The sequence below is a fragment of the Ailuropoda melanoleuca genome, chromosome X (genome assembly GCF_002007445.2).
Source record: "Ailuropoda melanoleuca isolate Jingjing chromosome X, ASM200744v2, whole genome shotgun sequence".
Classification (NCBI taxonomy): Eukaryota; Metazoa; Chordata; class Mammalia; order Carnivora; family Ursidae; genus Ailuropoda; species Ailuropoda melanoleuca.
This window is the reverse complement of record NC_048238.1, coordinates 92767378-92790906: the sequence shown is the minus strand read 5'-3', so window position 1 is coordinate 92790906 and position 23529 is coordinate 92767378. Positions and strand designations below refer to the sequence as shown.

Genomic DNA, 23529 nt, shown 5'->3' with positions numbered 1-23529 from the left:
GGCGGCCGCGGGGACCGACCGGGCGCCGCGCTCAACTTCCACTTCTCCTTTCGCCGGCGCCGAGAGCCCGGCGCCACTGGCCCGGCCCTGCTTCCGAGGGGAGAAGGCGGGCTGGGGGAGGGCGGGAGGCGGCTGGGGACCCTCGCCTGGGTCCCCGGAGCGGGGAGGGGACTGCAGCTACTGACCCCAGCCGGGCGACCGAGCCCACTTGGCCTCAGGTACGTCGATGGCGCCGGTTCTTCGAGCCTTCGGGGACCTCGAAAAGTTTGCCTGAGGGCGGGATCTGGGACGCTGGGGCCCCGCCGTGTCGGGGTTGGGGGCCCAGGGAATGGTGGGAGAGCCGCGGCGTGTTGAGTCCCGCCCTTGCCTCACCCCACCGCGTGTGTGTTGGGGAAACCCGGCTTCTGAGCCGGGGTTAGAAACCGAATCGAATTCCCGAGCCAGGGTGGGAGGCCAGTTTTCCCGCGCCCCGGGCCGCAGGCGTTCCGTGACAGGGCCGATCGTGACAGAAGGCCTCCAAAAGCTCGGTGCTCGAGGGCGGGAGGTTAGACCGTGTGGTGGCGGGGCTGCCAGATTGATCGGGCGGTCCCTAGAGCCTCTGGGGCCAGGAGCCTTAGTGTAAAACACACACTAGTGTAAAAGACACGCGCGCGCGCACACACACACACACACACACACTCACACACACACACCTATGACTTGGATGATTGGATCGCCAAAATAGAGACCTCTTGGCAGGGGCCGAAGTTTCCGTGTGAGCAAGAGGCCAGCCTTTCCGCTCCCGCGTTCCCGCTCTCCCGGTTTCTCCCGCCTCTCCGTTCCCTCCTCTGCTGCGGGCGAGGGGATTTAGCAGCCACACAGCGCGGGGTGCCATGCCGGCAGCGCCTTGCTTTGGGGAACTGCTGAGGCGGTATCCGTTTTATGAATTTCTCGTCTCTCCGCCGCACCCTAACTCTTCTGCCCTTTCCTCGGGACTGTGTGTAGGGACATGGCCTTCCTGACCAGAGTCACCTCCTGACCCCTTGGTACCTCAGCTCAGTCGCGTTCTCCCTGGCTGCCGCCCCACACACCCCGCCCTGGGATTTGATGGTAGTTTGATTCCTGCCCCTCATCCCTATGCTCGAGATAGAGGCCTGTCTGGTCCTGCAGCTTCTTCTGGTTAATGTTTGACAGTTCATTGTGGCTAATCATTTTAATTAGCTCTTAAAGTGGGGAGGAACAGTTAACCTTGGACTTCTCGATTTTGGCCTGGTGGGGCCTCAAATGGGAGGAGTGCTAGGGAGGTGGGGAGGTAGGAGCGGAAGTGAGGTCACCACCCCAGGGCCTGAGCCACCACTGCTTGGCCCCAACAGCTGGTGGGCACGCCCATCGGGGACTCACCCCCTGCAAGCTGACCCCTGGCCTGAGTGCCAGGTTGGAGAGGGGTGAAGGGAAGAGATCTAGATCTCCCCCTGGGGGAGACAGGACACTTTGGCACTAAAAATACCTAGGGAACACGAACACCCGGTGAGAATGCAAATCCCTCTTCCCAGTTAGTTGCACAGGGTTTTACCGGTTAGAAGGCACTTTCTCAACCATTGATTCAGGGGACCCAGAGCAGAAACAGCCTAGTGAGGGAGCTGTCTTGAGTGAAGTGAAAGACTTAACAATCTTGGAGGACTTGTTATCCTGGCTGATGTGGGGAAGAGGCTGCCTTGCATGTCGTTGTTTCTGGGGCCGGGTTCTGTTCAAAGCCTGGGATGGTTTTTGGGGGGGGTTGTCGAGCAGGCTCCACGTTGCCACCCTCACCCAGCCTCTAGCTGTGAGCCGAAGGAGTGGCTTGTTTGCAACTATGTCTGGCATTCCTCCCACTGCTGCACTGTTTGCTCGGTAGTTGCTCAGGAACTGGCGCCCACCCCTGGACAAGCTGGGGGCCTGAAATCTACTTTCCCCCTGCCTAGTGCTAAGTGGTGGCGCAGTGGCTTCCGTCTTCTCCGTCTTATGTTGGGATCTAAAAATGAGGGTGTTGTGGTCTGTCATTCACAGGCCTGATTGATAGACTATCCAAAATGCCCCTAGCCTGCAAAATTCAGGACTTTTGTCTCTGAAGAGGCCCCACCAGGCGCAGGCTGAGGGGATTGCTTTCCCAGGGAAATCCCTGCTCCTAAGTTTGGCCTTGGGCCTTGCCACCCCACACCCCCACCCCCAACTTTCTCATTTTACTTTCCATCCCTAGAGCCAGACTGTCTGGGTCTAAAACCCAGCTTTGTTATTTACTAGCTATGTGATCCCAGGCAATTGTATGCCTCAGTTTCCCCATTTGTCAAATGAGCCCTACCTCATAAGGTTGCTCTGAAGATGAAATACATCAATACACATAAGCTGCTTATTAGAACAGTGTATGGCGCATAGTGAGCACCAACCAGCGTTATGGTATTATCTAATACAGTGCCTAAAACTCATTCCACTCAACAAACATTTGCCGAGAGCCAGTCCCCGTAGCGGGCATCAGTGAAGTGGCAGTGAGAAAATATGAAGGTGAAGAAGATGCCACATGCCTTCCAGGGTTGTGTATTGCTTCTGTTGTGGGCCAGAGTTGGGGTGCAGGGTGTGGGAGGGAGCCAGGGAGAGCATCTAGGTCATCTATATGAATAACCATAATTCTTTTTTTTTTTTTTGACAGAGAGACAGCCAGTGAGAGAGGGAACACAAGCAGGGGGAGTGGGAGAGGAAGAAGCAGGTTCCCAGCGGAGCAGGGAGCCCGACGCGGGGCTCAATCCCAGGACCCTGGGATCATGCCCTGGGCCGAAGGCAGATGCTTAACAACTGAGCCACCCAGGCGCCCCATGAATAACCATAATTCGAAGTCAGGCTGGAATACATGAGCTAGTGTGGGGAGCCAGGCATCCCAGACTTGGAGGCGTCTCCTTGCCTGGGGACCCTAGCTGGGTTCTGGTCTGGATGCACCCTTTGAGCTGTTTTGGAAATTGGATAAATGGTGGGGAAAGGGGGACCTGGTTGCTTCATGGGCTGCAGGTGGCATGATTTGTTGGGTCCCAGGGCAGGATGGTATTACTTAGCACGCCCCCCAAACATCCCTCTAGTCCTCTGGCACACCCCCACCACCTCCCGGAGGTCCCCTGCTGAGCTGAGAAGGGCTTAGGGCAGCCTTCTCTTCTCAAGCTTGGGCCTGACCCCAACCTGGGCTTGGTTATCTCTCCAGGATTCCTAAGCTGCAAAGAGGTTTTTGGCTTCACTGCCAATTTATTCCCTTTGTGGTTCTCAGACTGAAAACTAGTTCTGCAGGGGAGAAAGGAAACTCATCCGAGGTACCCAGAATCCCATGGGCACTTTCCTAGAGGTCAGGGGCTTTTCTCATCAACACCAACCTGCCTACAAATCTCTGGCTGCTGAGCCTCGCATGGCCGGTAATAGTGGCCGCGCCAGTAATGCCCTCTAACTCAGGCCCAGTGCTGGTTGCCAAGGAACTGCTGGTCGGGGTGCTCATGAGGGTTCTGACCTCACAGGGGCTGCTGAGTTTCAATTCAACAGCCATTTATTAACACCTACTGTGTGCCCAACCTGTGCTAGGTGCTGTGGAGGAGACGAAGGAAGGAGGTGGTGGGGGAAAGATGACTAAGACACTGAAACAATCAGAGGCGAGGACAGGCAGCCAGATCAGTGGCTGGTCAGGTGCTAATTGTGCTCCTTGGAGCAGGGGCCAGAGGCGGCCAGGGCTCTGAGGCCAGGGCTCTGAGGTCGGCAGTTGGAGGAGGGAGGGAAGGCTTTGTGAGGCTTGAGCTAGACCTTGAAGGGGGGGCAGGGCAGTGCGGGGGAGATTTGGCTGGGTAAAAAAGGGAGAAAAGACGCCTTTCTCTGTCTTCCCTAGCTACAGACTGACCTTCGAAGCCTGGATAATTGTTTGGCAAATGCATGTCACATAAAAGACCAGGTCAGCCAGTGTGGGTGGCTCAGAGCAAACCCCCGATCTCCACTCCAGGAGATAGAAAGTGGCCGGCCCAAGCCTGGAGCCCAGGAAGCCCAGCGTGTATTGATAAGACACAAAGGGTAGGCAGGCTTCCCTGCCACCCAAGCTGAGGGGATTTCATTTTGAGCTCCCCACCCCCACCAACACACACACACACACACACACACACACACACACACACACACACACAAGCCCTGGGGGAGGTGGGTGGACAGAGGGGAAGAGAGGTAGAGGGCACTGAAGGGACAGGAAAACTGACACACCAGTGGTGTTCACAGCGGGCATGGGCTGGTTGGGTCCCACCTTTCCCTAGGGTTCTGGGATTTCTCTGAAAGCCGGGAGGTTCAGGTGGAAGACAGATTTTCATTTCTTCAGTCAGTTGGGAACCCAGGAGTCTAGAGAGTCCCACATGTTTCTGCTCAGACCACCTGGGCAAGGACAAGGACTAGCCATATATTTGTTCCGCTGCTTCTGTGTCTCCCATGGCTGAGTGTAGAGAGGAACCTATTTTTTGCTGCCTTTAACTGGAGAAAAACAGCCGGACACACACATATCCTTCCCTCCCCCGCATCATTTTTCCTCTCTCACTGCCCTCTTTCCCTGCCCCCTCCCCAGCACGTTGCAACACCAGGGGACACACTAGAGTGCCCTGACTTCTTGGCTGGGAAATCATGTCCTAAGGTGAGTTTTTTGGCAGAGACGCCAGCCTTCTATAGGAGGAGAAGGAGGCTCAAAGAAAGGTGTTTCATGCAGGAGGGTCTGCAAGGGAAAGTGCTGGAACATTTCTTAAACCAACAAGAAGAAAGAGGTTAAGCAGCTTGCCCAGGTTGAGCAAGCTTTGCCTTAGGTTCCCACCTTCCTAGTAGACCATTTTATTGTTCCAATGCTGGTACTTCCTGCTTCTCAGTCCATCTGCCCTTCCTGAAGCTTCCTTTCCTCTTCCAGTCTAACCCAATATCCTTCCAGAGAAGTGTGTTGTCTAGAAGGGGAGTGAGCACAGGCTCTCTGTGTTCTCATTCCAGACCTACTGCTGACTGACTGTGTGAGTATGGGCTAGTCACTTCACCATGCTGGGTTTCAGTGCCCACCTCACAGGGTTGCAGTGAGGATTAAGTGAGATACTGCATGTAAAGCCCTCAGCATGGTGCCTGGGACATAGTTACTGTCCCACAGGTGTTAGCTGTTGTTATTCCTGTGGCTGTTGTTTTCGTCACTTCCCTTCACACACCCTTGACTTTGCCAACTCCAGGGATCAACCACTTCTCTGGCAGCATTGGCAGGGACTGCCATACCCATTCCTAAAACTGAGAGGGAGATTTTCCATACCTTTCTGCTAATGCTTTGTTAAGTCTGCCATCACACAGAGGAAGGAAGGGATGTGGAAGAAGATGTGTTTGTGGAATAGTTTTTCCGAGTGGCAGGCAGTGGTCCTTAATGTTTTTATTAACATTGCCATCTTTATCTCTTCGCTACTCTCCTCTTGAGTATCATTTGCTGCAGGAATAACAAGTTAGTTCCTTTGAGAGAAGGCCTCATGTTGCACCCCTGACAAGAATTTAGCAACCATCGGTCTGTTGTTATTACCCTGCTGAGTGTAGAATTCTGGGAGCCAACTGACCAGCCACTCCTCACTTTCTCCCTCCTTTTACTAGAATTAGATGATGCGTCCATTCTGGGCCAATGCCCAGAGGCCTCGGGTTGGAGCTGGGGCACTGTGTTTGCCCAGAAGAGTTCCCAGGGGGCTGTGCGCCATCCCCATTCGAGGCCTCCCAGAAAGTACTTTGGAAGTTCCATCTGCCATCAGTTGGATTGTGTTTGCCCAGGAAAAACTGGACCACCCATGGACCACCACTGAGCTACTTACTCAGTCCCTTGGTCTCCGCCCCTCAGGTTAGAACTGCTAGGCCTTGGGGGATGGGAGAGTGGGCAATTAGTCTTAACCTCCCCAAATTCCCGATGACCTGATAGCAAGGAGGTACTTAGACATAGATTTAGGAGATAATTTGTCTTTTTCCCATAATGCCCCCAGAGGATAAAAGAGGCTAGTTCAGCTCTGCTGATTCTGTGAGAATCCATGCACAGAAAACACCTGTCTCATTACATTAGGTGACCACTTTCTTGGTGCCACACTGATCAAAACAACAACAACAACAACAAAAACCACCACAGCAGTCTCAGCCTCCTGCTCTGAAGGATCTAAACCCGTTCTAGATCTGTAGTAATACACATGCACTTAGCCCCATAGTGGGCTATTTGCATATTGTAATATGGTTGCCATTGTAATGATAATTAGCACCTCTATCTCGGTACATAATTATCCTTTCTTTGTAGTGATTAAAGAGCAATTCAAGACTGTGCGGGATTAAGAGACTGTAGTCTCCTAGCAAGTTTGATGATTATAATACAATATTGTTACTATATTTACTATTCTGTTCATTAGAGCTAGAGCTCTAGGGCTTATTTACTACTCATTGTAATAGTTTGCATCTTCTAGAGTTTTATGTAATGGAATCATATACTACGTACTCTCTTTTTCTATGGCTTCTTTCATTCGGCATATTTAAGATCCGTCCGTGTTGTTACATACATCCATATTTTATTCTTTTTTATTGCTAGGTAGCTTTCCATTGTATGGAGCTACCACACATTATTTATTCATCAGTTGATGGACATTTGGTGCCTTTCCCCCCCCATGTTTGGCATTACAAACAAAGCTGCTATGAACATCTGTGTACAAATCTTTCCATAGCTATATATGTCCTTTTCTCTTGGTTAAATACCTAGGAGTGGAATGGCTGAATCATACAATAGTTGTAGGTTCAACGTTTTAAGAAACTGTCAAACTGGGGTGCCTGGGTGGCACAGTCGTTAAGCATCTGCCTTCGGCTCAGGGTGTGATCCCGGCGTTCCGGGATCAAGCCCCACATTGGGCTCCTCGGTTGGGAGCCTGCTTCTTCCTCTCCCTCTCCCGTGCTGTGTACCCTCTCGCGCTGTCTCTCTGTCACGTAAATAAATAAAATCTTTTAAAAAAAACTGTCAAACTTTTTCCAAAGTGGTTGTACTCTTTTACATTCCGGTCAGTAGTGTGTGAGTTCCAGTTGCTCTGTGTCCTCACCAACACTTGGTGAGTCTTTTTAATTTTAGCTTTTCTAATAGGTGTGCAGTGGTATCTCATTGTGGTTTTAATTTGTACTTCCCTGATGATGTACTTACTTGTCACCAATATATCTTCTTTGGTGAGGTATTTGTTTAAATCTTTTGCCCATTTTTAAATTGATTTGTTTGTTTTTCTTGTTGAGTTTTGAGAGTTCCTTTTAGATTCTGGATACAAGACCTTTATCAGATGATACGTGCTTTGTAAAGGTTTTCTCTGAGTCTGTGGCTTGCCTTTTCATTCTCTTCATAGTGTCTTTTGAAGAGCAGAAGATTTTAATATCGATGAAGTCCAACTAATCAATTTTTACTTTTATGGATCATACTTTTGGTGAGGTTTCTAAGAAGTCTTCACCTAGCCCAAGGTCACAAATATCTTATGTTTTCTTTTATAAGTTTTATAGTTTTAGGCTTTACATTTTGGTCTTCGGTCCATTTGGAGTTAATTTTTCTATATAGCAAGAGGTGTGAATTCACATTCATTTTTTTCTTTTTACATATGGATATCCAATTATTCTAGTACCATTTATTGGAAAAGCTATTGTTAGGCTACTGCAGTTGTCCTTATATATGTGGGCTTATTTCTGGATGCTGTATTCTGTTTTTTTTTTAAAGATTCTATTGATTTATTTGAGAGAGAGAGAGCACAGGAGCAGGGGCGGAGGGAGAGGGAGAAGCAGGCTCCCTGCTAAGCAGGAAGGCTGATGCAGGGCTTGATCCTAGGACCCTGGGATCATGACCTGAGCCAAAGGCAGAAGCTTAACGGACTGAGCCACCCAGGCACCCCTCTACATTCTGTTCTGCTGATTTATCTGTTTATCTTTCCACCAATGCCAATTTTTTTTATTACTGTAACTTTATAATCATTTTTGTTCTTTTTAAAGTTGTTTTTGCCTATTTTAATTCTTTTGCAATTTCATATGAATTTTAGAATGAGATTATCAATATCATTTTCTTTTAATACTCAAATTTATCCTACTTACAATAATTGTTATAACAGGTATGTTTGGCTGTGCTTTTGTGATCTTATTTTATAATCATGGGTGACCCTGATGTACCTGTCACATTAAAAGATGCTTAATCTTTTCATTGATACTCTTCAGCTAAAGAGTTCCATAAGTTTACAAACTTATGTATTTGCAAAATAGGACTGTATTATTTGCCCTTCATTTATGAACCACGTTTGGTGACTGGGTCCATAATTATCTGCTCCAAAAATCATTTTATAGATGCGAATCATATCTCTTTCCAACCTTTTCTGTCTAGACAACATAACATCTCTTTTTTAAAAAACCTGGGTGGCTCATTCAGTTAAGCATCTGACTTCAGCTCGGATCATGATCTCGGGGTCCTGGGATTAAGCCCTGTACTGGGCTCTGTGCTCAGTGGGGAGTCTGCTTGTCTCTCTGTCCCCCCCCCCCGCTAGTGCTCTCTCTCTTTCTCTCTCTCTCAAATAAATAAAATCTTTAAAAAAATAAAAAAGTTTTTCTTCATATAGTTATCCTCACACCCCATTCTTTTTTTCTTTAAAGATTTATTTATTTATTTATTTATTTATTTATTTATTTATTTTTGAGAGAGAGAGAACGCAAGCCAGGAGTGGGGGCAGAGGGAGAGGGATTGAGAATCCCAAGCAGACTCTCTGCTGAGCATGGAGCTAGTCTTGGGGCTTGATCGCAAGACCCCAAGATCATGACCCTAGCCGAAATCAAGAGTCAGATTCCTAACCAACTGAGCCACCCAGGCACCCTACATACCCTATTCTTCTGAATTATTTTAGGTCTTAGACCTGATCCAGGATCATGAAATCTTTCCAGACAGTCCAGTGATGAGATCAGCACCTACTATTCCCAGGGTGGAAACACCGGGATTTTGTACAAAGGGAGATGAGCTGATTGATCATCAGCTACCTTCTTGATGCAGCTTGGAACAAATGACTCTAGCTGGTGTATGTTTCCCCAAACAGAGACAGGGAGCAAGAGAGGCCAAGTAGTATTTGAGGCTGGAGACCTTTGTCCCCCAACTCCATCCCTATCCCCACCCTTAGATTATAGCTCTCAGATCTGTCAGGACCTGGGGTCTCTATTGTAGAGATCTCACTTGGACAGACACTTTATGTGAACTTAATTCATGAGTGCCCAGACCTGTGCTAGAATCAGGAGAAGAGCTAGGCCTTGGTCCCATGGATTTGACTGCCTGTTGGGGAAACAAGTTACACACATGAAATAATTAAAGAACAGTTCAAGCCTCTGTGGCATTAGATCTTGTGCTCAAATTTGGGCTATAGGCATTTAGAAAAGGGGGCTCCATAGGTGTGCACTCTACTTATCAGGGTGTAACCAGCTCCATGGGTCTGGGGACCTTGGTTGGGACCTTGCTGGATGGGCATTATTTGATTAACCAAAACAGAGCAGCAAGGGCATGGCTGGCCTGAGAAACTCCATGAATGAGCCTGGAATGTTCCCTCAGGGGACCATGAGGAGACCACTGGGCTTCAAGCCCAGGCTTGAGTTGGGAAATCATGGGAAACAAGGCTGAGTAGGTAGGGTGGGGTCAGACTGTGAAGGACCTTTGGAAACCAAGCAGATGAGTTTGGATTGTAAAGCTCTGCCAAGTACAGCTGGTATGGCCACAGCCATAGATCTAAATGTGTGCCCTGGAGTAGGAGTTGGTGACAGCTCAAAGACTGAGGGAGGAGCTCGGCAGAGGCAGGGCCACGACTGGAACTTCATCTTCCTTACACCCAGTCAGTGGGCTTTCTGCTGCACCAGGCCTGGTTGTTAGCTTTTCGAAGGCTTTCACATCCACTCCATACAGCTTCCTAACAGGGACCACAGGCAGGGGGAGTCGGTGTTGAAGGCCAGATCGCTCCATGGCTGATGGTGTGAGGGGAGGCAGAACCCCTAAGAAATACCCACCTGGCCCCAGAGCCACTCTCTAGACTAAGGCAGGGTAGCTCCAGAGGGCCTTTTTCAATGAAAATGTGTTAAGGAGAGAGGTGATGAATTAACCTAGTATCACCCACTAACACATTAACACTAAATGGTTTGTGATTTTTCAGAGTGGTGGTGAAGTCATTCCTGGGGAGATGAGATGGTGGCCTATGGAGTCCGGGCGGCTACTAGGGTCAGTCATAGGGCTCTGGGTAGCATGAGGTCTATACTGGAGAGGGGGACAGGAGGCCCAAGGCTGTGGGAGCCATGTGACTTGGCATGCCTGTGGTTACATAGCCCATTAATGGCAAAATTGCCTTAGCAGAGGTTTTCCAAACTTTCCCACCCAAGAGCCCCAAACTATTGATTTATATCCTAGAGGCCTAGAAGGACACAGTCTCATAAATTTTTTTGAAGTATGGCATTTTATCGTGTGACTGTTGCAAACTACTGCCTAAATATATTTTAATTGACTTATCAGCAAGCACCATGGAAGCTGCTGAAAGACTCACCGGGTTGCCTGCTGTGTGGCTTGGTCAGCTTTAGCAAGCAGGCCCTGTCTCTGTGCGACCTGCTTCTGGACAGATCAGAACTTACACTTTCAGGGGGCGCCTGGGTGGCACAGCGGTTAAGCGTCTGCCTTCGGCTCAGGGCGTGATCCCGGCGTTGTGGGATCGAGCCCCACATCAGGCTCCTCTGCTATGAGCCTGCTTCTTCCTCTCCCACTCCCCCTGCTTGTGTTCCCTCTCTCGCTGGCTGTCTCTATCTCTGTCGAATAAATAAATAAAATCTTTAAAAAAAAAAAAAAGAACTTACACTTTCAGGATCTTTTTCCAAAGTGCTGGAAGGCATATCCACCACCTGCAGCGTGTTCATTTGCCTGTTGTCCCCATCCCTGTCCCCCTCCTTGGTTCAAACATACTTGATGGAAAAATCTAAGCTCTTGTGTCCCTGGGGAAAGTCATTGTACTTGCTCAGTGGTTAGCTCTGGCCTTATTGCAGCCTTTGGTGGGTGAGTGGATCCCAGGGTGGGATGGAGACAGTGTGGAGCTCATGAGACTCCGAAGTGGGTATGGATTGGCTGAGGCTGTGCCCACAGATTCCCTAGCCTTCCCTCCTCCACCACACTCCCCCTGTCGCCCCTCATTCTGTCCCTCCTTTAGCTTGGAGTGTTTACAGTACTTCCAGTTAGAAAAAAAGAAAACCTGCCTGTACTCTCAGAGCCTAGGGTTGCCGCTGTTCATCTCTTGGTGGCTGAGAACAGAAGAGCCGTCAAGGCCTCCAGGCCAAAGTTATCCTTCTCAGTGACCCAAGCATCTCATTCCTGTCCCCATAGCCTGCAGATAGAGATGATGACAATATACAAAGAATGCATGCCCTCCCCCAGCTTGGGCAAGGTGGAGAAAGCGCTATGAATATTCAGATTTCACTCCGGCAGGCAGCAAGCCTTCATCCACACCCCCAGCCTGCCAGGGGTGCAAGGGGGGGTTCCAGGCTCGAGTGCCTGTAGTGACGAAACCACAGCAGGTAGGGCCCTGGGCAGGCTGTCTGGGCTGGGCGGGGCGGGGCAGCCGGCTGGGTGAGGCCCAGATTCCCCAGGCTGATAAGACAGCCTGTAAACACCCAGCAAGGGGAGGGGGCAGAGGGCAGGCGACCAGATGGCAGGAGAAGGGGGGAACCGGAGCCCAGGGCTAGCGGCAGGAAGTGGGGCTTGATGTGGAAACATCCTGTCCAGCAGGGGCTAGACCAGTGGCCATCAGCGATCACTCCCTCCACCAAGGAGGCAAGCTCAGCACAAGGTGGGGCTGCCTGGGCACCAGGCCAAGAACCTGGTTCCCCACATCTCCAAAGGACATGATCAATGGGTCTCTATTATGGGTTATTCTACCACCTAACACTGCTGGTGGGGGGGAAATCAGGGCCAAGCTACCTGCCCCCGGCTCCCCTGCCCCGACCATGGAGAAACTGAGCAGTGGAATTGTCTGAGAGAATTTGACTCTCACAGGGAAGTCCTGGTCATCACTATCAGCGAGAAGCATCGATTGGAACACCTAATTGTGTCCAGGACCTCCTGCAGCCCTCTGAGAAGAAGCACATATTTGACACGCCATTCTGTTTCATCTTGTAGTACTTTATAATTAGAACCTCAGAGGGTCAGAGCTTGTGGGGACTTTTGCAAGGGAGCACCAGACTCATTTGCTTGACTTTATAGATGGGAACACTGGGATCCAGAGAGGGCCAGGGACTTGGTGACGCTATGGCAGACCTTAATTAAAGTCCCTGGTCTACAGCATTTCCCACTGCCTGCCCTATTGCTTTAGGCCCAACTACCAGCCCTCATGCATGTGGCTGGCCCTGCTTTGCACACTTGCTCAACCTCAGCATTTATCCTTGCTCAGGGTTGTGGGGAGGCTGGTAGGAGGAAAGATCCTCAAAATCAGAAATCAGAAGTCTGGAGTCTGCCCTGAACTGCTCTGTCAACTAGCACATGGCTTTGAGTGAGCTGCTGCCTCTCTCTGGGCCTCATTTTTGTTTGTTTGTTTGTTTGTTTGTTTGTTTGTTTTAAATAAGAGTTTAATTAGGGGCATCTGGGTGGTGCAGTTGGTTAAGCGTCCGACTCCTGATTTCAGCTCAGGTCATGATCTCAGGGTTGTGAGATTGAGCCCCCAGTCAGGCTCTGTGCGCTATGCATGGAGCCCACTTAAGGATTCTCTCTCTCCCACTGCACCTCCCACCCTCAAAATAAAAAAATAAAAATAGTAATAACAGTTCAATTAGATTCAGTTCATTGCCATACAATTCAATTATACACTCAAAGTATACAATTCAGTGGCTTCAGTGTAGTCATAGAATTGTACTTCCATCACCACAATCCATTATAGAATATTGTCATCACCCCATAAAGAGACTCTATACCCGTTAGCAATCACTCCCCATTTTCTGCCAACCTCTGGGCCTCAGTTATGAAGAGATACTTGTTACAGATGTATTTTGGGGGGAAAACCCAGCAATATTGATTAGGTAGATGGGCTAACCCAGCCTACCGGGAACTTAGATAGGAAGAGAACCTACCTCAAGAAGAATAGGGTGGGCCCGGTGATAAGCCCCTGGCCATGGGCCTGCCATCTATGAGGTGCTTAGGGCTGACTTTCCATAAATATTTGAATGAACATGTGAATCAATACCCCGAGATAAGAGCCCAGACTTACATTACGTGTAAGCTGAGAGCAAGTGTATATTTATGGGGCAGGACCATGACATGGCCACTCCGGGTCTGGATCCAGGAACTCTCTGGAAACTGTAGGCCCCTTGAGGTAGGTATAGGAATAGAGTCAGCATCCTTCATCAACAGATCTGGAAGCCTCCTATTCCACTTCCTCTTCCTCATAGTGGGCCACAGGGGCTCAACTTGTCACCATTTGGGTGCAGACATGTCCCAGAAAGTTAGGATTCACTTATTAGATGGAGCCTTGGTTGGGATTGAGGCCCTGAAGTGGTTGGGTTACAGACCTGGGAAGCTTTTGTTGAAGGAGCATCACAGAGGTCCTGAGCCTTCAAAGTTGTGTGTTGTGAGTGAGAGCCCTGAACTACGGATCTGAGCAAATGGTCACCAGCATGGGACAGTGGGAAAGGCACAGACTTTGAGATCAAGGGCACACAGCCTGGGTTGGAGTTCTGCCTCCATGCCTCCATTCTTTTTTTTTTTTTTTTTTTTTTTTTTGACTGGGAAAATTATTTTGTCTGGTGGTATGGACGGATGTCTAGTCTCAGAACTTCTGGAGTTGCTTCTTGATGCTGGCAGCCTTGCTGACCCTAAGCATGTTGAAGAGCACAGTCTTGTGCAAGGGCTGACACTCACCCACTGTGACAATGTCACCAATCTGGAGGTCCCTGAAGCAGGGGACCGGTGTAAAGACATGTTCTGTGGCATCTCTCAAAGCAGTTGTACTTTCGGATGTAATGGGTGTAGTCTTGGTGGATGACAGTGGTCCTCTGCATCTTCATCTTGATCACCATGTCAGACGGAATCTGCCCTCAGATGGAGACATTACCAGGCAAGGGTCATTTCTTGTCAGTATAGGCACCCTTAGTGGCCTCCTTGGGCATCTTGAAACCCAGACCAATGTTTTTATAATATCGCGGGAGCTTCTTGCCAGTTTCTCCAAGCAGGACCCTCTTCTTATTTTGAAAGATGGTCAGCTGCTTTTGGTGGACACCCTCTGTCCGAATGTCTGCCATCTTCTCCGCCTGAAAAAAGGTCTGCCTCCATTCTTGACAGGCGGTGTGACCTTGGTCATGTTACCTAATCTTTTCTGAGCCTCACTTCTGCTGTTTTTAAAATGGAACTATTAAAATAGGATTATTACTAAAAAAGATTTCACTGAAAACGAAGTTCAGAGAGCATAGTAGTTAGAAATAAATCTAGGTTCTAACCCCAGCTCCGCCACTGACTAGCTGCTTTGTAAGGATGTTGTAAGAATTAAAGGAGATAGCTTAGGTGAAGTGCCTGGCACAACGCCAACCCCCTAGCTCATACCCAACAAGTGTAAATCCCTGCCACCTTCAGTGTGCGCCACCCTGTCACCCTGTAATTTTTACTGTTTGGCCCCTCTCCCCAAATGCAGAGGGAACAACTTGGAAATGCTATCAGAGGGTGCAAAAGAAAATCTTACCCACATTTAAATAATACCCACACCCCTCTGCTCCTCCCCCAGTGGGTCCATGGCGAGGCCACAGTGGCCACACCCTCCATCCCAGGCCCAGCACTAGCTCAGATCGGTGCCAACCCCACAAGCACTTGCCCTGAGCTGGCACTGACCTCAAGTGCTTCCACACTCCACCCAGACTAGATGCGCTTTCCAGACACGTGCCACCAGCTTGGGGTCGGGCTTGTAACCAAACCCTGGCCCTGGGTCTGCACTGCAGATGTAGGGAGGGGCTGGCAGAAGCCCAGGTGCTCATCCAGATGTTGTCTCCAAGGCTTCCTTGGCGTCCCCCATACCAGCTGTGAAGCAGTATTTACTCCGAATTGCAGGGGTGGAGAAGCAGGCTTGTGTGGGGCGCTATCACTGGGCCACTGGGTCCTATTTGCCCTGGGCGGGGGCGGTGTGGAGGGAGAGGGGACAGGGAAAAGAGAGACTCTGTTCTCTTGACTGGAGGCCTGGCTGGGCAGGGCTCTCAGCCTAAGTCACAAAAGGATGACCTCTCAGAACTGAGAGAGGTATCAAGACCTCTTCCCATCCATTTTTTGTTGGCTCACCCAGTACCATCATGTCTAGGGGTCCCCTTAACTTTTCCTACTGCTGCTTGGACCTCATGGAACAATATCATTACAGGGGGACCAACGAGATTGTGCCTATCCATACAAGGCCTCCATCCCAGGCATCGGGGCTTCTAGAACTATTATCATGTACTTGTAACCTGTCCTCAGGAGGACCGGCAGCTAGGCAGAGGTCTAGGGCCTCAGGCTTCTCCTGCTCCTCTGACCCATTGCCTTGGGAAGGCCTGGCAGAGCTGGTCACATGCCTGCAGGATCCCTCACGGGCACATAGCCCCAGTGCTAGGAGCTCCACCTTGCCAGGGCAACTGGGAGGTTTTTACAAGTGCAAGTCACCACACCAAATCAGTAGCAGCTATGGAATGTGATAGCTTCCTGTTCCATCACCCAGAAAATGCGGCTACCCTTGACCCACATGTACTATAATACTTTGTTCTCCATTGTTATCTCTGTCCATTGGTGCTGGGGACAAAATTATGCAAAATTGTCAAGGAGCATTGATTTCAGTGTCACCAGCCCCTCCCAGTTAACCCTTATTGTCAGCCTGTTTTCCCCAAGCTCTTGCTTCAGCCCATCCCGCCATCCTAAGACCCTGGGGGCTGCTCCTCAGCCCAGGTGGACATTGACCTGAGCACATAGTCTGGTCTTTCATCCCATCCTCGAAGGCCAGGAGCATTCTGCACCCGGCCCCTCAAGGTGATAGCTAGGTAAGGTTGATAAACCCACTTCTCTTCCACTAACAGGAGAGGGTTTGGTGGAGACAGCCGCAACTCCCTCCCAGTCCCCACGCCCCCCAGCCCAAGCAGGCTGGCAGTGGAGCTGTTGGGGCTTCCCCTTGTGTAGACAGCTGTCTCCTCAGCCTTCCTGTGAGGGATCCTCCCCCCTCCCCTCAGGGCCCCTCCCCTCCCTGCACTCTCTGACCTGTGTGGGGCAGGGGCGGGGCAGGAGGGCCTGCAGGCCCCGAAGGGGAAACTGCTGAAACCCCTGGGACAGGAAGTGGCAGAGAGGGGCTGTTTCCTCTGGCAGAACAGGGGTGCGGTGAGAGCTGGCCCTATCCCCTACTTGACTGCCTGTCTGCCGCGGGCCCTGGGAGGCTGGGGAGAGCTGAGCGCCCTTCTTTCCTTGGCTCCGCCCCCACAAAAAAATCGATGCCCCTGGCCCACGGGATCGGAGGGGTGGGGGGCTCTCAAGAAGCCATCTCTACTTTGATGGGAGAGGACTTTAGAGAGAAGGGCAGACAGGTCAGCTAGAAGGGAAGGGTGGGGCGGGGCAGGTGAGTGTGGGGTGAGGGGGGCCCACAGTGGCAGCGGAAAACCACAGCTGGGCAGGGGGAGCCTTCTGTAAGCTCTTACGGTGAGAGAAAATGATAGGGACCGTGTCTGCTCAAAACTGTGTGAGTTGGAAATGCAACAGATTGCTGACTCTGAATCATAGGGCTAGAAAGGGCTTTAGAGCATCCAGTTCAACCCCCTCACTGTGCCGCAGAGGAAACTGAGGCCCACCAAGCAGAAGTGACTTGCTCAGGGTCACACCATGGGCAGAGCCGGGGCCAGGATTTTCTTTCTGATGAAAATCTGCCGAGTTTGTGTTTGGTGTTCCACATCTCCTTCCTGGCACCTCTGAGTGCTCTGTGACATTCTTCTCAGAAATGAACTTAATCTCTTCACACTGAAGGGGTGTGAAGCCTTTAGTCCAGGAGCCAGTAAACTTGTCCTGCAAATAGATTGTAAATATTTTAGGCTTTGTGGCCCATATGGACTCTGTCACAACAACTCAACTTGTAATGCAAAAGCAGCCACAGACTATAGGAAAACCAATGAGCCTAGCCGCATTCCAATAAAACTTTATTTGTGGACACTGAAATTTGAACTTTGAATAATTCTCATGTGGCATGAAATATTATTCATCTGTTTATTTTTTCCTAATCATTAAAAAATGTAAAAACCGTTTTTAGCTCATGGGCCATCCAGAACAGACGGTAGTCTGGATTTGGCATGTGGGCCGTAGTTTGCCAACCCGTACTTTAGTCTAAGAAGTCAATCTAAGGTATCGGGAGGAGGGGTAGAGAATATGCTTGGTGGGGAGGAAGCAGGTAAGGCTGTGAAAAGGAGGTGACATTTGCTTCAGATCTTGACCACTGTGTGGGAATTGGAGCTGCAGAAATTGGGGAAGGGCACAGCAGGCCTAGGGCACGGTGTGAACAAAGGCACGGAGGTGGGGAAGTTGCTGCAAAACTTAAATGTGTTCTGCACATGTGTGGCCTCATTGTTATTTGCCAGCCCTGGGTCCTTGGCTGCTGTCTGTTCTCACCAGAGGAAAGGGTTGGCTATATTGAGGATGCTGAGAGACAATGGAGGGGAAGAAGAAAGGTCCCCTGGGAGTCATAGCAACTGGCTGTGTGACCTTGGGCAAGTCATTTTTCCTCCCTCAGGAACTTGGTGTCTGCAGTTGGACGATAGGATGGGTAGATGCCATGATTTTTCAGGTCCCTTTTTACTTTGCTATCCTGGGACTCTGAGTCAGGGAGAGGCTTTGAGTAGTGTGGGTGAGGGGGAAGGAGGAACCCCAGGAGTTCGCAGTGACATCAGAGCTCAAGCTGCCTCCCTGACTGCCCGAACCCTGATAGGCTGTCTTTCCACCTCCGCCCTGCACCCTTCCCTCCGTGCAGGGAACACTGATCTACCCTTTGCTTTTGCTGGCTTGGGAAGTGGCCAGTGGCTGGGGAGTGGTGGGGGTGGGATGGGGAGGCATTTGGAAGGGGCACCAGAGCATGCGCAACAAACTCAGCCCAGCCCCTGCTGCCTGGGGGAGTCCCAGATCTGAGCAAGGAGCCTCCGCATCAGTTTCTAGGACACGGGCTGGCAGCGGCCTTGACAAAGAACATTGTCCCTTCAATAAAAGTTATCTGACTTAATATCCTGTTGGTGCCGAGTCACAGATTATCCCAGCTTCTAAAAAAACTCACTAATGAATTTAATTAGTCTCTGGTCAGTGTTTCTGTTACCCCCACGTCCCCCTACCAATGGAAGCAGGCAGGCCTTCCTGGGGGCAGGGGTGGGGTGTGTGCCATTTGAGGCCACCTTTCATTCATCACATGCCACTTTCTGCCACAGTCTTGTATCTGGGTTGCCAGCTTCACCAGCCAGGCCTGCTCCTTTGGCCACTGAAGCCCTGTAGAGGTCCCTCCTGCTGATGGGGTTTGTGCGTGTGTGTGTGTGTGTGTGTGTGTGTGTGTGTAGCAAAATGACTCTCCAGGTCCTCTTTTTCCACCTGGGTTTTTCAAGATAATCCCGACTTCAAAATGTCCAAGGCGAGCTCATCTTCTTGCCGTTATTTCCTGCCCCAATCACTTCGTATCTTTTAACAGTCTTTACAGTAAGAACAGGCTCCACATCTTGGGGTCCCTACAACTACTGTATTACCCCATACTCTGTCATTTTATTCCCTTGGGGTGGCTCTGGGCTTCACCTTCTGGGTTCCAGCTGCCCCACTGGGTCTCCTTTCATCTACTCCACTCATACACTCACACCAAACAGATCTGCCTAAAAAACTACTTGTCTTAGGCCCCTCCCTTGCTCAAGAATCTCCAGGAGCTCCAGTAGCTGTCTATGTTAAGTTGAAATTCCAGCACCTGGTGGATCATGGGCCTATGCACTTATCCACCTGATTTCCCTGACCTCCCGGCCAGTCCCTCTCCCCCATAGCCAAGCTGGTTTCCTCTCTGTCCCGTGAGGTTTACAGTTGTTGGTTATGTCCTCCCTCGCCTTCATCTCACCCCACCATTTCCATGTCCCTGTCTTCCTACTCATCCAGGTAAAGATACGCTATTTGTCAAGTGACTGTAGTCAGAAGAACACAAATCAGACCAGGAAATTGAAAAACATGTTTGGGACGTAAGGAGAGTTTTCACCTACATTAACTCACTGGCCTTGCACGACAACACTTTGAGCTAGGGAGGATGTCCCCATTTCACAGAGGAGGAATGTGACCTGGCCAAACCCCAAGGCAAAGCTGGATCTTCTCACGGGAAGGCTCATGCCCTTATGATCTGCAGGGACTTCTGGGGTCCCTTCCTAAGCTGTAGCTGGCAGCTCACCATACTGGGGTTCAGTAGCTGCTCTGGACTAGGCTCGCAGCTTTCTTTCCTTCTTTCCTCTAGTGTGTTCTCCTTGTCATTGGCCTGTCCTCCACTTCCCAGAAGAGCTTAGTGACCCTCTCAGTGGGTCCCTGGAGCGGTAGAGATGAGGATGTGGATGTGGCCGCAGGCACCTCCAGGGGGTGCTCTTTTGGCTTTCTCAGGCAAGGTCCCTGGGAGTCAGGGCGGCTGGGGAAATAGGTTCACTTTGTCAGTAACCCTTCCCCCCTGACCTTCCTCCCCTATTGGGTCTTCTGTAGAGCTCTTCTTGCCACATAACCACAACCCCAAGGGCTGGGGTGGGGTGAAGGTGACGAGGACTGGGACTGGGAGTACCTCTCCAACCAAAGCGGCCTGCCCCTCTCCGTGGGGCCCCCAGCCCCCGCCAGGAGCCAGCCCCTTAAAAACCAACAACTAGAAGCCTCCAGCCCCACCCATCTATGTTCTGGAGCCAACGGGGACTTCCGGGGGCTTCACGGGGCCCCAAACCCCCTTTGCTCTCTGGGAGGTCACCTGAAACTCATCTTATGGATGAGTGATTTTTAATTTCCAAAGTGCTTTCCCACCACCATCTTCATTCACCCAAGCCTCCCCAGTGAGCATCTACTAAACCTGGCTTAACCCTCAGCCCTCCCCCACTATTAGGATAACAGGAACCACAGCCCAGAAAGATGGCTGACTTTTCCCGGGTCTCACAGCTGATTGGGATACAGCCAGGAGAGGGCTTCCTTCCTCCTCCCTGCAACCTGGGCAGCACACACGGTGGGGCGAGCTCACCGATCTTCTGGAGAAAGGGGGGACCTGCCACCTCCTACATCCCTAATCGCCCCCTCCGCTGGGACACCTCAGGGGAAGGTAGAGGCTAGACTGGAGCTACGAAAGGACAAGGGCAGTCGGAGATGAACTCTGGGCCTCACTTACCATTGGAGTTGTGGCAAGCCCTATACTGGAAGCAGGCAGTGACCCAGGGCCGAGGAAGGAAACTGGGTTTCTTATAAATAAGCAAAGAGAAACCCCAACCAACAGAGCTTGCAAAACCTTCATTTTTTTCCTCCCTCTTCCTGATTTCATCTCGAATGGAGGGGGTGGTGAAAAGGAATAGAGGAGAAGGAGCTGACAAAATAGTTGCGGCTGGGGCCCTTTCGCTGGGCATTTGCTCAAGGAGGAGGGCTCTGCTCGCTGATGGGAGTCAAAGCTGTGGGGGAGTCCCATGGACCTATTACTTCTGCTCCGTCCATGGTACAGACTGGACCCCTGGCTCTGGCCTTCTGGCTCTTAAATACATACCGCTGGTCACGTGGGGCAACATGCAAATTTGCTTCTGGATGACTATTAGCCAGAGGAGGGGCTGTTTTTAAGTAGAGGGTACAGCTGTTCCTGGGGTAGTTTCCATTTTGTTTGTGGTTGTGGGGGAGGGGCGTTGAGAGAGTGGGAAATGGCATGAAGGAAATTGTCACTTCCTTTCCAGAGAATTCCAGAAAGGTTTCATGGAGGACTGGGTATTTCAGGAGTGACGGCTGGCTCTGAGAGGATGAGGAACTGGAGAAGGAGAACTCCGCTTTGTGGCCTGGCTGACCATCTGGCCCCCATGTTTCCTGGCGTGCGTGAAAATGCCACGGGTGTTACTAGCAATTCTGTGAGAGCCATTGGCTCAGCTGAACGGGCGTAGATTTAAACTCGCTCCACGGAGACTGTGGATGTGGCTTTCACATAGGGGCTGCTTCCTGTATGCAGAGGAGGCCCAGATGGGTGGGTGCTGGACACCGCTTGACGTGCTCCAGTGACAGCCCCAGCAAGGGTCTGTACATCTGAAGGGGGCCCAGCTGTGATGACGCAGGAGCAGCCCAAACCACTTCTATTTTGCTATTTTGGTTTTGAAATGCAGTCAGAACCACAGTGAGCCAGAGGTGTGCATTTGCAGCCTGGGGATGTAGGCGCCTTCGCTTGCTTGCTCCCTCCTGTGGCACACATTCGCTCACACACAATGTCCGGGGCCATCTGCTCTCCAGACGCTTTGCTTTCAGCGCAAGTAGGACAGGCCCTGGGAGCCAGGGATCCTGCCGTGGCCTCCAGGGGAGTGAAGGGAGTGGAGCTCTTGCCACCCTGGGAGCTGACTCTGACTGGAGCCAGCTGTGATCTGTACGGTGATGGGGTGGGTGGGGAACTTCCCAGGCAAGTCTATGACTTGAGCCAAGTGTCTGTGTGTACCCACCTAGTGCCTCACTCACCGTCAAGGCAGTGTCCGGGGCTCGCCACCAAAGCCGTGTCTCAGTGTGTCTGTAAGGACATCAGGGAGGAGCACCCCTGGTGTGGGCCTCTCTGGCCTCCAGCAGGGCGGGCCTTCTGTGGTGGTGGTTTTTTTGGTTTCAGGTTCCTGGGAGAGGGAGGTTATTTTGAGGGACTTGGGGGGGTGGTTCACTCCTCTGCTGGGGAGAGTGAGTGAACATGCAAATGAGCCTCTCCCCACCTCTCACTTTCAAATCCTCAAACATCTGAGGGGGGAGGGGCAAAACTTTCTGGACTGGAAGGTTCCATGGTGGGGCTGGGATGGGAGTTTTCCTAGCCTCGGCCAAAAACGTAGGACAGCTACTTCCTCCCCCCTAGCTGGAGGCTGGAGCTCGGGGAGAACAGGACATGAGGCTCAGCCTTGGGTCCTGGGTGCAGCAGCCTCGCGAATGCCCCCAATCCTGGGTCAGCAGAACCCGCACCAACCAAGTCCTGAATTTAGGTACTTAGACGTGTGGACCCTTAAAGAATGCAATTGGATTCGTCTCTTCTTTTATTTCAAAGCTCTCTGCATCGATGGCCAAGGATTCCATCTAGTACAGTGTGGGGCTCCCTTCCCTCCCCCACCACCTCCATATTCTGCGGCTGACGTTTTCTTCCCGGGAAACATAGGACCGACTTTTCCGTGGCCAGGGTAGGGGTGGCAGCCCATCCCAGCCCCCGTGGCCGCAGACTGCTGGAACCAGCACTAGCTCGGCTTTGTTGTTCTTCTTCTCTTGAAGGCAGGAGTGGTGGAGGACGAGCCCACGACAGAGCTTGTGGCGCTGCTGGCCCGACCAGAGACCCTCGTGCACACACCCCAAGCTCGGAACGCACGAGCACACCCTGCACACAAGTAAATCTGTGTGCACACCCACAGTGAGAACTGCTATTGTAAATTACAGTGCAAAAATATACAGTAACACACACACAGAGCACACATTTCTCTCTCTCTCATAAGCCTGGGTATGCAGCACACACCCCACAACCAATGTACACACGGGTATTTTTTTTAGAGAGGGCCTGAGCAGGGAGAGGCAGAGGGGGAGAGAGAATCTTAAGCAGACTCCCTGCTGAGCACGGGGCCTGCCGCGGGGCTTGATCTCACAGTCCTGAGATAGCGACCTGAGCTGAAATCAAGAGTCAGATGCTTAACTGACTGAGCCACACAGACGCCCCACATGGATATACTTCATGCCCAGAAAATACACCTCACTGGTACTGACTGACCAGTATCATTCATTCATTCGTTCATTTGTTCATTCATTAGTTCATTCATGTTTTTGTTCTGCAAACATAAATTGAATGCTACATGCGAAGCACAGTGCAAGGTGCTAACGTTTCACTGATGACCAACACAGTTGTCCCTGCCCTCAAGGAAACCACTGCCTAATGGGGGAGGTCAGGAAGGTGCACAGAAGGTCCGCAGGCAGAGAGCACCAGTGAACTCACAAACATGAAGTGCTATCTGTGAAGAGAAGCCAGAGATGAGCAAACCTGGAGGGAAGGGCTGCAGCGGAATGACCTCGTTGGGGGGAGAGGGGGCAGACACCGGAGTTTCATGTTTAGACAAAGTGGGATTAGGTGAAAGTGATCCCTTTCATTTGATTAGTATGAGAATGCTTCCTGGGGGCAGACGGGCCTGAGGGAGGGCGGGGAGCTGCGGAATGCGGGCCTTGGGGCGCTTTGGCTGGAGGAGACAGACCTTCCAAGCATAAATGGCCCTGGGAGGCTTCTCAGGCGGTCCACAGGAGACCGGGTCACAGGCAGGGCCGGGTGGGGGTAGGGTGGGGTGGGA

General features: G+C 51.1%; 1 protein-coding gene and 1 pseudogene across 2 annotated transcripts in view; one reads left to right on the top strand and one right to left on the bottom strand.

The window, feature by feature from the left end:
• The first annotated feature begins 59 nt into the window (after window positions 1–59).
• The window catches only part of ELF4 (E74 like ETS transcription factor 4), a 39013-nt gene continuing 15543 nt past the window's right edge, over window positions 60–23529 (top strand). Inside the window, exon 1 of one of the 2 annotated variants that reach the window (XM_034649857.1) lies at window positions 60–218. The gene's annotated coding sequence lies outside the window, so the exon portion shown is untranslated. The remainder of the gene's footprint in view (window positions 219–23529) is intronic. The other variant, XM_011224123.3, reaches the window with a different exon arrangement.
• LOC109489531 lies at window positions 13783–14292 on the bottom strand (annotated as a pseudogene).